The sequence below is a fragment of the Anolis carolinensis genome, unplaced genomic scaffold (assembly GCF_035594765.1).
Source record: "Anolis carolinensis isolate JA03-04 unplaced genomic scaffold, rAnoCar3.1.pri scaffold_13, whole genome shotgun sequence".
Classification (NCBI taxonomy): domain Eukaryota; kingdom Metazoa; phylum Chordata; class Lepidosauria; order Squamata; family Dactyloidae; genus Anolis; species Anolis carolinensis.
Genome location: NW_026943824.1, coordinates 11801834 through 11816090, shown reverse-complemented (window position 1 = coordinate 11816090; position 14257 = coordinate 11801834). Strand labels below are relative to the sequence as shown.

The 14257-nt window shown below is 40.3% G+C and overlaps 2 protein-coding genes across 2 annotated transcripts in view; both read left to right on the top strand.

The window, feature by feature from the left end:
* Positions 1-14257, top strand: part of meiob (meiosis specific with OB-fold) — an 84399-nt gene that overhangs the window by 38699 nt on the left and 31443 nt on the right. The gene's annotated exons all lie outside the window — the stretch shown is intronic.
* The window catches only part of hs3st6 (heparan sulfate-glucosamine 3-sulfotransferase 6), a 55230-nt gene that overhangs the window by 39082 nt on the left and 1891 nt on the right, over positions 1-14257 (top strand). The gene's annotated exons all lie outside the window — the stretch shown is intronic.

Sequence of the window (14257 nt, the reverse complement as noted above, 5' to 3'; positions counted from 1 at the left end):
TTATATAGGTTAAAATTGTTTTCATTTTTAAATATTGTATTGTTTTTTCATTGTTATTGTTGTTGCTGTTTTGCACTACAAATAAGACATATGCAGTGTGCATAGGGATTTGTTCGTTGTTGTTGTTTTCAAATGATAATTTGGCCCCTCAACAGTCTGAAGGATTGTGGACCGGCCCTCTGCTTAAAAAGTTTGAAGACCCCTAGGTTAGACTCAATTTAACCCTTTCTGGGGGAGATTCCACCAAAATCAGCAGAATAGCAAAAAACAAAGCTTTCAAATGCAACAGTTACTTACACGGAGTGAGCAAGAGAAGCCTTTGACCATTTAGGATTGTAATGGACTGCAGAGTCTCAATAAAAGTTCAAAAAGTATTTATTCAGGTAAAAAGAACTCCATTGTAGATAGAAAGGCTTGGGAGCTGTCTAGTCTACTCTAGACTGGTTTCTAAGGAAAAATAATAAAGGAAAAATAAGAAACATCTAAATAGTTACATCTTGCCAGGAGAGATGGCGAGATGCTTCTTGTTAGCTAGAAGAACAAAGGGAGAAGAAGCTTAGAGAGGGGCGACTGACCGCATGGCCGTGCCTTTTATTGGGGCAATAAACATTCCAATGGATAGGAAGTTAGTTTCCCTAAAGATTCACATTTCTACTAACTTCAAAGTAAGGGATGTGACGTACACAGGATAGAGTGAAACACAGTAAAGCCTGTCTAGGCATGCTTTGGAAACAGGGAAAGGATTCCCTCCATCTAACTCTATCATCTATCTAACTACATTTAGACTTGAGTAGTCCAGGGTGATTCCCAACACTCAGAGGTTGTTATCTCTTTCCCATTGTCATTCCATTTATTTATGCCCTTCTTTTGATAGTCCAGGAGTCCCTCACACTGTAGAGTTAATACAGTTTGCACAGTGTGTTAAAGCGCTGAGCTGCTGAACTTGCAGACCAAAAGGTCCCAGGTTCAAATCCCGGGAGCAGAATAAGCGCCCTCTGTTAGCCCCAGCTCCTGCCAACCTAGCAGTTCGAAAACATGTGAATGTGAGTAGATCAATGTACCGCTCCGGCGGGAAGGTAATGGCGCTCCATACAGTCATGCCGGCCACATGACCTAGGAGGTGTCTATGGACAACGCCGGCTCTTTGGCTTAGAAATGGAGATCAGCACCAACCCCCAGAGTCAGACATGACTGGACTTAACGTCAGGAGAAACCTTTACCTTTTACTATATCATTATATCGTAATATTATTAATAATATTACATTTAATATATAATTAATATTATTATATTGTATTATTACTAGTATAATATTGTATTCCATTTGCATGTTTTCGAACTGCTAGGTTGGCAGAAGCTGGGGCTAATAGCGGGAGCTCACTCCGCTCCCCAGATTCAAACCGCCAATCTTTCGGTCAGCACGTTCAGCAGCTCAGTGGTTTAACCTGCTGCACCACCGGAGACCGAAAGGTTCACCGGGTTCACTATTATCCCCTATTAATAACAAGACGTTGAGTGGTTTAGCCCAAACACAAACAACTCCTGCTGGAAATCATGTTGGCTTTGGGTCAAGGGCTGGAGCATTCCTTCCCCTCCAAATCCTTCCAGAGCTTTAAAGCAAATAGCTGGAAGAGGAAGATACATTTCAGCCGGCCACCCTCGTAAGCGGGCTACTTTCCCCCTGTTGTTTGAGCGTTTGCAGTTGTGATTAGCGGCTTCCAGGTTGTGACCTCTGGCGCAGCAATGGTTGACTCATGAAGGCTGCCGTTCCAACTGTTTGAACTCTGTTCGCTTCAATTAGCGGCAAAAGGAGTTGAGGGTAAACTCAGCTCCTTCGAGAGCCCCACACACAAATGCACTGCCCATAGGCACACAGGGGTGTGTGTGGCTGTGCCATAGAGGAAACCCAGAATGTCTGGGGGCTCCTTCGGCACCGAACAAGCTCCCTTTGGAACATGGAGCCCAATAACACCCACCGGCTATTGCATATCTGTTGGATTATGGTTGTATGTGTATGAAATGTAAATCAAGTGTTTCTGCTGTTTGGCAAGAGTGTGTGTTTCAGCAGGCTAGTTTTGACTGACAGCCTGCTATGACCTATCAAGCATGATTTCCGCCTTGGAGACCGGGAACTTCCTTCGGACTGAGGAATGTGCTTATCTTAACTCTGTGTTAGAGCTGTGCTTGCCAAGCGAAGAGGCTATAGAAGAATGCCAGTTCAGAGCAATGGCTTTTGCTGTGCTTTGTAAATATGTATTATAGATATTGAATAAATGTTTGGACTTCAGACTACAGATGTGTTTGAGTCTGACATCAAACAGGAATTGGTGAGGCAGACAATTGCAACCAATTCATCAGGGTGCTGGAGCAGATGACTGATGGTGTTTTGATTTCCACGCTGACAACATCTTACTGATCCTGACATTTAAAGCTTGAAATGGCCAAGGACCATTATATCTTAGGAACCGCCTCATTCCTTTTTTCCATCAGTGGTCACCTCGATCCTCCCAGGAAAATCTCCTATACGTACTGGGCCCTAGGGAGGTACACCTGGAAGCTACAAGGCGTAGAGCCTTTTCGACTTATGCTCCAATTCTGTGGAACTCATTGCCTCCATATGTTAGAGCAATGTCGGTGTTGCGACCTTTTGGAAAGGCGCTCAAGACTTGGCTGTTTGGTTGTGCATTTAAGTAAATCAGATCTAATTTGCCAAATAGTCACTGTTGAATGTTTTTATGTTGAATGTTTTTATGTTGAATGTTTTTATGATGAATGTTTTTTATATTGTGGAATGATATTTTAAATTGTAAGTCGCTCGGAGCTGTTGTATGGCATTGTATAGCTATCATAAAGCGATTGGGTGCATTCTATAGCTATTCTGCATCTATTGTACCACTATTGGACAATTGTTAGCTATTGAAATGCTATTGCACATCCTGGGCTAAGTGGTTTCACAGCTGTTGTATAGCTGTTGTATGGCATTGTACAGCTATCATAAAGCGATTGGTATCGTAGATACATTCTATAACTATTCTGCATCTATTGTACCACTATTGGACACTTGTTAGCTATTGAAATGCTATTGCACATCCTGGGATAAGTGGTTCACAGCTATTGTATAGCTGTTGTATGGCGTTGTACAGCTATCATAAAGCAATTGGATGGTATCGTAGATGCATTCTGTAGCTATTTTGCATCTATTGTACAACTATTGGACAATTGTTAACTACTGAAATGCTATTGTATAGCTATTAGCTATTGAAATGCTATTGTATAGCTATTAGCTATTAAAATGCTATTTCAAACCCTGGGATAAGTGGTTTCACAGCTATTGTATAGCTGTTGTATGGCATTGTACAGCAATCATAAAGCGATTGGTATCGTAGATACATTCTATAGCTATTCTGCATCTATTGTACCACTATTAGACCATTGTTAGCTATTGAAATGTTATTGTATAGCTGTTGCACAGCTTTGCAAAGATCTAAGGCAGCTTTTGCGAAACTATAAGATATTGTATAGCTAATGTACTGTATTGTTCAACCCTTGGATCTATTTTATAGCCACGTCACACAACATTGAGCCATGGCAGTTAAAGGGGCATCAGACTGCATTAATTCTATAGTGTAGCTGCACTCATGTGTCAGGGAGTTCCACAGGCAGCAACCTTAGTCCAAATTGAATCTGAGCCTGAGATGTAAAAGATTGTGCTTTGGTGGGAAGGGAATAAATATAAATGACTTTACAAATATATAGTGAGTGTGCAGAAGCAGAGGAACTAGAAATCTCTGTCTACCTTTTTTGGGGCTTTTTTCCGATCCCGAAGCACATTCCAAATTCCCGTTATCTAGCAGCCACTAAGGGCCCTATGAGTATTTTCCACTCATTAAAAAAACCTTAATTAACTATTAGCGAAGGATAAGACTGGAGAGGCACTTAGCCCCCACGTAATGGCTTTCCTTCTGTTTCTGTTTTGGAAGTTATTTCCTGCTAATTAAATTCAGATTTCAACAGATAATGGGAAATATTCTGCCCTGCTCCCAGTTACGTGTGCCGTGAAGTCAATATATGGAAACCCCATGAATTTTGTAGGGATTTTCTTAAGCAAGGAAGACATTATTATTATTATTCAACCCCCGGGCCGTGGTGGAGGCTCCTTCTTTGGAGACGTTTAAGTAGAGGCTGGATGGCCATCTGTCGGGGGTGCTATGAATGCGATTTCCTGCTTCTTGGCAGGGGGTTGGACTGGATGGCCCATGAGGTCTCTTCCAACTCTACGATTCTATGATTCTATGATTTGTATTTGTTTGTATTATTATTATTATTATTATTATTATTATTATTATTATTATTATTATTATTGTATGACACAGCAAACAAGATAGATATGCTGGATTTCGTATCACAAAATCACAAGTCGAACACTTCCCAAGTGTCTAGGACTGTGTGATGTATTTTCGGATGATACGTTCAGATCCCAGTAAGGTGGCCTTTTGCAGTTATTATTATTATTATTATTATTATTATTATTATTATTATTATTATTACTACTACTACTATTACTATTATTATTATCATCATTATTATGGTGCTTTTTTTGTTTTGTATGTATTTTATCCTGTTTTATTGTGGTCATTTGGGCTTTGCCCCATGTTAGGTGCCCCAAGTCCCTGCGGGGAGATGGAGGCGGGGTATAAAAATAAAGTTGTTATTATTATTGTTATTATTATTATTATTATTATTATTATTAATTCAAGTATATCCCGTTTTTCTCCCATGGGTAGGATTCAAAGCGGTGTACAACCTATAAAATTCATACAAAAATGAATTAATACTAATGGCCCTTCCAGACAAGCCAAATGTCCCAGGATCTGCTCCCAGGTTTTCTATTTATCCCAGATTATCTGCCAGTGTGGACTCATATAATCCAGTTTAAAGCAGAAAACCTGGGATCAGATCCTGGGTTATAGGGCCTGTCTGGAACGGCCCTCAGAGGGGTTTTTACCAGTTCCTTCCTCCAAAACACTGAGATCCATTGGCGGTCTCCCATCCAGTTTCTAACCAGGGTTGACCCTGCTTAGCATCCAAAATGATGCATGTCTGAAAATGGTGTGTCATCAACATGGAAAGTTCTGCCTTAGACTATAGCTGAATCTGTATAATGAATTCCAAATCGCATTATATGGCAGCGTTCCCCTCCACATTCTAACCTGGGCTGACCCTGCTTAGCATCCAAGATTATGTATGTCTCAAAATGGTGTGTCACCAGTGTTTGTTTTTGTTTTTTTTTATCATGTCAGAAGCGACTTTAGAACATACTGCAAGTCGCTTCTAGTGTGAGAGAATTGGCTGTCTACACCAGTGGTTCCCAACCCGTGGGCCTCTGGTGTTTTGGACTTCAGTTCCCACACTTCCTAACAGCTAGTAAGTTGGCTGGGATTTCTGGGAATTGAAGTCCAAAATATTTGGAGGGCCAAAAAGGTTTGGAACCACTGGTCCACAGAGACGTTGCTCAGGGGATGGCCAGATGCGTTACCATCCTGCTGGGAGGCTCCTCTCATGTCCCCACAAGCTCATGATGCAATGGGTTGACTAGAAAGGAATGTGTCGGCAGCTGATTGGCTGAGCGTGCCAGGGGCCAGAATTCTGATTGGCTCTGGCTTGCTGCTCACAAAAACGGTTTAACTGTCACTTTCGCCTCAGAGAGTGAAGAGAGCACTGACTGGGAACAGCTAGGCACGAAATGGCTGTCACCTCTCTGAAGCCTGATTATTTCTGAGACAATTGAGGCATTTTTAAAGACTGTTTAAAAGGACTGTTTATTCCCACTCTTCTCCATAGCAGTTCAAAAAGACTGCTATATATATTGTTTGTTTGATCTTTTGAACTAAAGTAAAAGTTACTGTTACTTGCTACATAAGCCCAAGCAACATTTTATTACACTGCAGGGTATCCCGTATATACTCGAGTATAAGCCGACCTGAATATAACCCGAGGCACGAAATTTTACCACAAAAAAACTGGGAAAACATTTATTCTGGTATAAGCCAAAGGTGGTAAATTTCAGAAATAAAAATAGATACCAATAAATTAAATTAATTGAGGCATCAGTAGGTTAAATGTTTTTGAATACTTACATAAAGCTTAAATTTAAGATAAGATTGTCCAACTCTGATCCAATCATTATTCTCATCTTCTTCAATGTAAATGTGCTTATGTATCCTTTTAATAATAATAGAGTAAAATAATAAATGTAATAATAATAATAATAAATACAGGAAAATAATACATGTAATAATAAATAGAGTAAAATAATAAATGCAATAATAATATCAGAGTGAAATAATAAATGTATTATTAATAATAATAAAATAGAGTAAAATAAATGTACAGTAGAGTCTCACTTATCCAAGCCTCACTTATCCAAGTTTCTGGATTATCCAAGCCATTTTTGTAGTCAATGTTTTCAATATATCGTGATATTTTGGTGCTAAATTCGTAAATACAGTAATTACAACATAACATTACTGAGTATTGAACTGCTTTTTCTGTCAAATTTGTTGTAAAACATGATGTTTTGGTGCTTAATTTGTAAAATCATAGCCTAATTTGATGTTTAATAGGCTTTTCCTTAATCCCTCCTTATTATCCAAGCTATTCGCTTATCCAAGGTTCTGCCGGCCCGTTTAAATAAGTGAGACTCTACTGTAATAGTAGCAAAAATAATAGAGAAAAATAATAAATATAATAATACCAATAATAATAAAGAAAGATAATAAATGTACCATATATTCTCGAGTATAAGCTGACCCAAATATAAGCCAACCAGGACCCTCATCCGTGTATAAGCTGAGGGGGGCTTTTTCAGTCTTAAAAAAAGGACTGAAATACTAGGCTTATACTTGAGTATATACAGTATTTTGGTTCAGAAACTGTGGTAAAGCTTCTATTTATTTACATCTACAACCTCCAACAGAGCTGACAGAGGGGAGCTCACCCCATTTCACATATTTGAACCCCCAACCTTCAGGTCAGCAACCCAACCTACAGGTCGGCAGTTCAGCCGGCACAAGTTTGGAAATGTTTGGAAAGCTCTGCCTTAGACTATGGAGGGATCTCTATATTGCGTTCCAAATTGCATCATATGGCATCCACACTAAGGAAACCTTCATTGGGAGAATAGAGTGCAACCTCTATAGGAAAGTTCCTTTTAAAGTTCAGTCTGAACACCGAACCCATTGAAAGAAAAGGAGGCACCGGTGTTTTTAGTGCAACAAAACCCTCTGCCTGGAAAAGAACATTTGAGCTCCGCTCTCGTCCTTTGGAGAGGGCTCCCTTCCCTCTCCCACAAAAGGTGCCTTGTTCCTTTTATTTGACAAATGCAGATAGAGAACAATGGAAATGCAGATCCGCCAGCTTTGGCCTTTCCAGGGACCAGGGGATAAATTGACGCCCATCTCTCCACCCGGGATCCCTTGATAATATTTTCCAGCCTGTTTTACATTTTGGGACAAGAAAGGGTCTGTCCCCTTTAATCTGCCTTTCGGGGGGAGTTTTGCCTGTCACGCCTCCGCCTTTTGAAAAAGGCAGCAGCCGCCTCCGGACCTCATTGAAAATGCCTTTATGGAGGCTGACCGTGTGAATTGAGGGGATGGAGAGGCAGAAGTTAATCTGCCTTGGTGGTGGTGTTTTTGTTGTTTTAAAAAACAGAAACCTGCATTTAGAAAATCTGCAACAAATAAAAGTTTCATGTGCAAGAGTCAGGGCCACAAAAATCAAATACATTAATAATAATAATAATAATAATAATAATAATAATAATAATAATTATTATTATTATTATTATTATTATTATTATTATTATTATTAACATCAGGAGAGGAATTTTCCAGAGAGACTCATTGTCCCCTCTGCTTTTCATTATTGCCATGATCCCTCTGTCAACAATCTTACAAAAAACAAATCTCAGCTATCAAACATCTAAGAATTCTCACAAAATTTCACATCTGATGTACATGGATGACCTGAAGCTGTATGGAAAAACGGAAACTGAAATCCAGTCTCTGACTAACACTGTCCGAATTTTTAGCACTGATATCAGCATGGAGTTTGGTTTGGACAAATGTTCGACAGTGGCATTGAAGAAGGGAGAAATCACTGAAAGTGAGGGCATAAATATGCCTAATGGCCAAACAATAAAGTGTCACCAGCCAGAGGCCTATAAATACCTGGGCATACTACAGCTGGACAACATCAAGCATGAACATGTGAAGACTGTGGTCAGTAAAGAATACACACAAAGGGTCAGAAAAATTCTCAAAAGCAAGCTCAATGGAGGCAACACCATCAAGGCCATAAACACCTGGGCCATACCTGTCATATGATATACTGCTGGTATTATAAACTGGACACAGATGGAACTGGACAATTTGGACAGAAAACAAGAAAACTCATGACCATACATCATTCACTGCACCCTCACAGTGATGTTGACCGGCTATATCTGCCTAGAAGATCAGGGGGCAGAGGACTCTTACAAGTAAAACAAGCAGTTAAAGAAGAAGAACATGCCCTGGCAGAATATGTCAAGCAAAGTGAAGAACCTGCTTTGATTGAAGTCAAAAATCAGAAACTCCTCAAAACTGTGTCTTTGTGTCAATAATAACAACAACAACAACAACAATAATATACATCACACAGTCCTAAACACTTGGGAAGTGTTTGACTTGTGATTTTGTGATACGAAATCCAGCATATATATCTCATTCGCTGTGTCATCTATGTCTTTGTGTCAATAATAATAATAATAATAATAATGTATTACTCGCAGCAACCCAGTGATTCCGGCCATGAAAGCCTTTGACAACACAGCCTCCCGGCTGTTAGGAATGGTGGGAGTTGTAATCCTAAACACCTGGAGGGCCAAAGTTTGCCCATGACTGAGTTAAAGGATGGGAGATCTGTGGTTCCAAAGTATTTATTTATTTATTTATTTATTTACAGTATTTATATTCCGCCCTTCTCACCCGAAGAGGACTCAGGGCGGATCACATTATATACATATAGGGAAAACATTCAATGCCCAAATACACATAGAACAGAGACAGACGCAGAGGCAATTTAACCTTCTCCTGAGGGGATGTTCGATTCTGGCCACGGGGGAGCAGCTGCTTCATCATCCACTGTGACGGCACTTCCTCACTTCCTCATTCCAACATCGTAAATTAGTTAAATTTGCCTCCCCACTTTATAAGTGGTACCTTATTTCCTACTTGATAGATGCAACTATCTTTTGGGTTGCTAGGTCAGCAACGAGCAGGGGCTATTTTTTATTTTTTAATTGACGGGTGTTCACCCCGCCACGGGCCCCTGGTGGTGGCGCAGTGTGTTAAAGCGCTGAGCTGCTGAACTTGCAGACCGAAAGGTCCCAGGTTCAAATCCCGGGAGCGGAATGAGCGCCCGCTGTTAGCCCCAGCTCCTGCCAACCTAGCAGTTCGAAAACATGCGAATGTGAGTAGATCAATAGGAACGGCTCCGGCAGGAAGGTAACGGCACTCCATGCAGACATGCCAGTGGCCACATGACCACTGTGTCTACAGACAACGCTGGCTCTTCGGCTTAGAAATGGAGATGAGCACCAACCCCAGAGTCGGACACGACTGGACTTAACGTCAGGGGAAACCTTTACCTTTTACCTTACACCCCGCCACGAGCTGGCCTCGAACTCATGACCTCATGGGCAGAGTGATTTATTGCAGTAGGCTCTCACCAGCCTGCGCCTCAGCCCGGCCACATGCAAAAAGGAGACTGGATCATAAGTGCGAGCCAGAAGTGTGATGCTGCAGCAAAAGAAGGCGAACGCAGTTGTGGCTTTGCAAGGAATCCAAAAGGCCTTGCAAACCCAATGAGTCACAAAATCGGTCTCAGCTAGAACAGACCCCACCAAAATACTGGATGTGGCAGTTAAAGTGGTGCATTAATTCGGCTGCCAAGACATGTATAAAACAGGAAAACATCCTGGACCTGATGAATCCATTGACATTATTCTGTTTGGATTGAAATGTCCAGTCTTTTCCCCAATTCCGCCATCGTCTTGCTGCTGTGGATCAATCGTCCCCTCGAGGGGTGGCTGGTCGAAGACACCATTTGATCTCAATGGGCGCCTCGGGAAGAAGGGAGCGAGAGAGAAGGCGGCGGAGGTCTGTTGCTCTCCCTCCGTGGCACCTGCTCCTGGAAAGAGCCATTAGAGGTCATTATAGGCAGAACAGTGCGCCACGTTGGCCCTAATGAAGGCCCCTGATGCGCAATCGATCCTGACTCGTAATGAAATCTGAGGCCGCCAACCTCCCCGAGATATGACTTGCCGATTGAGAAGAGAAGTGAGGTTGTTTCTCATCCCAGTTCCCTACAGCCAACCCATCTTCCTCTAGAGCAGGGGTCTCCAAACTAAGGCCCGGGGGCCGGATGCGGCCCTCCGAGGTCATTTACCTGGCTCCTGCCCTCAGTTTTATAATATAATTATATTGTATATACATATAATATTATAATGTAATACAATATAACACTAATAATAATACCATATAATAATATTAATTATATATTCTATATTACATATAATATTACTAATAATATTATAGTATAGTGGTATAGTTCAATATAGTAATATATAATGCTAATATTGTGCTTTGCTAATAATATAATCTATTGTATGTACATATAATGTGTAAGCCACTCTGAGTCCCCTTTGGGGTGAGAAGGGTGTGATACAAATGTAGTAAATAAATGCAGTAAATAAATAAATAAATTTTAAACTTAGGCTCGCCCAAAGTCTGAAATGCCTTGAAGGCACACAACAACAACAACAATCCTAATTAACTTGACTCTCAGTGGCCAGAAGCAGGACCACACTTCCCATTGAAATCCTGATAAACGTATGTTGGTTAAAATTGTTTTTATTTTTAAATATTGTATTGTTCTTTTGTTGTTGTTGTTGTTTTTGCACTACAAATAACACATGTGCAGTGTGCATCAGAATTTGTTTTTGTTTTTTTTTCAAATGATAATCCGGCCCCTCAACGGTCTGAAGGATTGTGGACCGGCCCTTGGCTTAAAAAGTTTGAGGACCCCTGATCTAGAGCAATGATGGGCAACCTTTTGCGCTTGGTGTGTCAAAATTCACCAAAAAAACCTAGCATGACTTGGGTGGTGTGTCACTTTGAGAAAAAAAAAACACCATAATTTCGCACTATGTATAGCTTATATATTACAACTAGCAGTGCCCGGCCACGCGTTGCTGTGGCGAAGTATGGTGGTATGGGAAATAAAGTATTTATTTTACAGCATTTATATTGGTGGTAGTTAAGGTAAAGGGTAAAGGTTTTCCCCTGACATTAAGCCTCCTTCTATGAGGCCCCTTCTACACAGCTGTATAAAATGCACACTGAAATAGATTATATGGCAGTGTGGAGTCAAGATAATCCAGTTCAAAGCAGATAATATAAGATTATAAATGGGTCATATAGCTGTGTGGAAGGGCCTTGAGTCTACACTGCCATATAATCCAGTTCAAATGTGATAATCTGTATTTTATAGGTAGTGTGGAAGAGGCCTAAGTGAGGCCTAACTCTGCCTGTCCCTTGGGCTGAGTGGGTTGCTAGGAGACCAAGTGGGCAGAGCTTAGCCTTTTAACTGGCAGCAATTGGATGAAAGCAATTATTCCTCTCCCTCTAATTAGGACTTCATTTTTCTTTTCTTTTTGTTGTATGAACGTAGAGGCATGGATGAGGGGTTGTGCTGCCAAGTTTAGTGTTTCTGGGATGTGTAGTTTTGTTGTTTTGTCCTAGGCCAAAATTTCATTACCCTTTTATATATATAGATTATACATTTTTGTTATTTAACTGTATTTAATAAATCAAAAACTATTTACTACCATTATTTCCATGTACAACAATCGATGGTACCTCTTGCAGTTTCCACACTGATTTCTCTCTATTCTAGTTTCAATGTAGTCATGAGTAATGAATAATAATATAATAATATAATAATATGATAATATACTACAATAATAATAGAATGATATAATGATAATCTCTCTCTCTATATATAAATGCAATGTGCATAATTCTCATGAAGTAAACAACAAGACCACTGGACCAAATCACACCGAATTTGGTCACAAAAGACATAGTCATCCAATGAATCTGCATGCGGCAGCGTGTCAGCAAAAATGGCTAGGCGTGTCAGTGCTGACACGTGTGTCATAAGTTGGCCATCACTGCTCTAGAATCTCTCTCAAAATGGCTATGGAAATGTTATTGCATATCCTGGTATGAGCTATTTCATGGTACTGCACATAAAGCTATTGCTTGGTATTGCACATCTGTTGTATAGCTATTTCAATGTTAGCTATTGAAAAGCTATTGCACATTGATCAGGGACCCAAATTCCTCTCCATTATTATTATTATTGTTGTTGTTGTTGTCATGTTTATTTATACCTCACTTTTTCTCCACAAGGAGACTCAAAGCCACTTACTTTAAAAATCATTTCGGTGCAATTTAAAATCTACGAATATATAAACATTAGAATTAAATATCATGGGTATTTTTTTAAAGTTTTGAGCCACAAGGAGCGGTGGATAAAATATACAGTGTTCCCTCACTTATCGCTGGGGTTAGGTTCCAGGACCACCCGCAATAAGTGAAAATCCACAAAGGAGGGGCAATATATTTATTTTAATATTTATACATTATTTTAGTAGTTATACACTATTTTAAGTCTTTATCAACCAATTTTGTATTGATAAATAGCCTCCTTCTCCTCCCGTTGCCACTTGGGCACATTTTCTCTCCCTTTAACTTCTCCTTCCTCCCTTCCTTAGGCTGTAAATTGTAATTTTTTTCATGATTTAGAGTTTATTGAAAAACCGCGAAACAGCGTATCCGCGAAAAGTGAACCGCGAAGTAGTGAGGGAACACTGTAAAGTTATTATTAGTGCCGTTATTATTACAGTTATTGTTGTTATTATTACTACTGTTATATCATGCAACCATGTTACATAGTGTTGTTATTACTATTAATAATACAGTTAGTGCTATTATCACTATTATCACTATTTTTGCTATTATTATTGCTGTTGTTATTGCTATGAAGCTCTTGGGGGTGCAATGAGTTAAACCCTTGTGCTGGCAGGACTGCAGACCGAAAGGTTGGAGGTTCGAATCTGGGGAGCAGGGTGAGCTCCCATCTGTCAGCTCCAGCTTCCCATGCATGGACATGAGAGAAGTCTCCCACAGGATGGTAAAACATCTGGACGTCCCCTGGACAACGTCCTTGCAGATGGCCAATTGCCTCACACCAGAAGCGACTTGCAGTTTCTCAAGTCACTCCTGATATGAAAAAATACTATTATTATTACTACTAGCTTTTCCCGGCCACGCGTTGCTGTGGCGTCGTCCTAAGTGGGATTCCTAGGGGAATCCTTTGTTGGGAGGTGTTAGCTGGCCCTGATTGTTTTCTGTCTGGAATTTCCCTGTTTTCAGAGTGTTGTTCTTTATTTACTGTCCTGATTTTAGAGATTATATTGTCCTGTATTATTATACCACAGTAATTATTACATATTATATTTATAATCCTATATTATCTGCTTAGAACTGAATAATATGAGGCCCCTTCTGCACAGCTGTATAAAATGCACACTGAAGTGGATTATATGGCAGTGTGGAGTCAAGATAATCCAGTTCAAAGCAGATAATATAAGATTATAAATGGGTTATATAGCTGTGTGGAAGGGCTTTGAGTCTACACTGCCATATAATCCAGTTCAAATCAGATAATCTGTATTTATAGGCAATGTGGAAGAAGCCTGGTTGAAGAGGCCCTGGGCTGAGTGGGTTGCTAGGAGACCAAGTGGGCAGAGCTTAGCCTTCTAACTGGCAGCAATTGGATAAAAACAATCATTCATCTCCCTCTAATTAGGACTTTATTATTCTTTTCTTTTTATTGTCGGAACCTAGGGGCAAGGACGGTGGGTTGTGTTGCCAAGTTTCTGGGGTGTTTAGTTTTGTTGTTTACTTCTAGGCCCAAATTCCATTACATTGTTTTCTGCTGCCCTGCAGACTAGGACACGGAACAATGGCTTCAAACTACAGGAAAGGAGATTCCACCTGAACATCAGGAAGAACTTCCTCACTGTGAGAAGGGCTGTTCGGCAGTGGAACTCTCTCCCCTGGGCTGTGGTGGAGGCTCCTTCTTTGGAG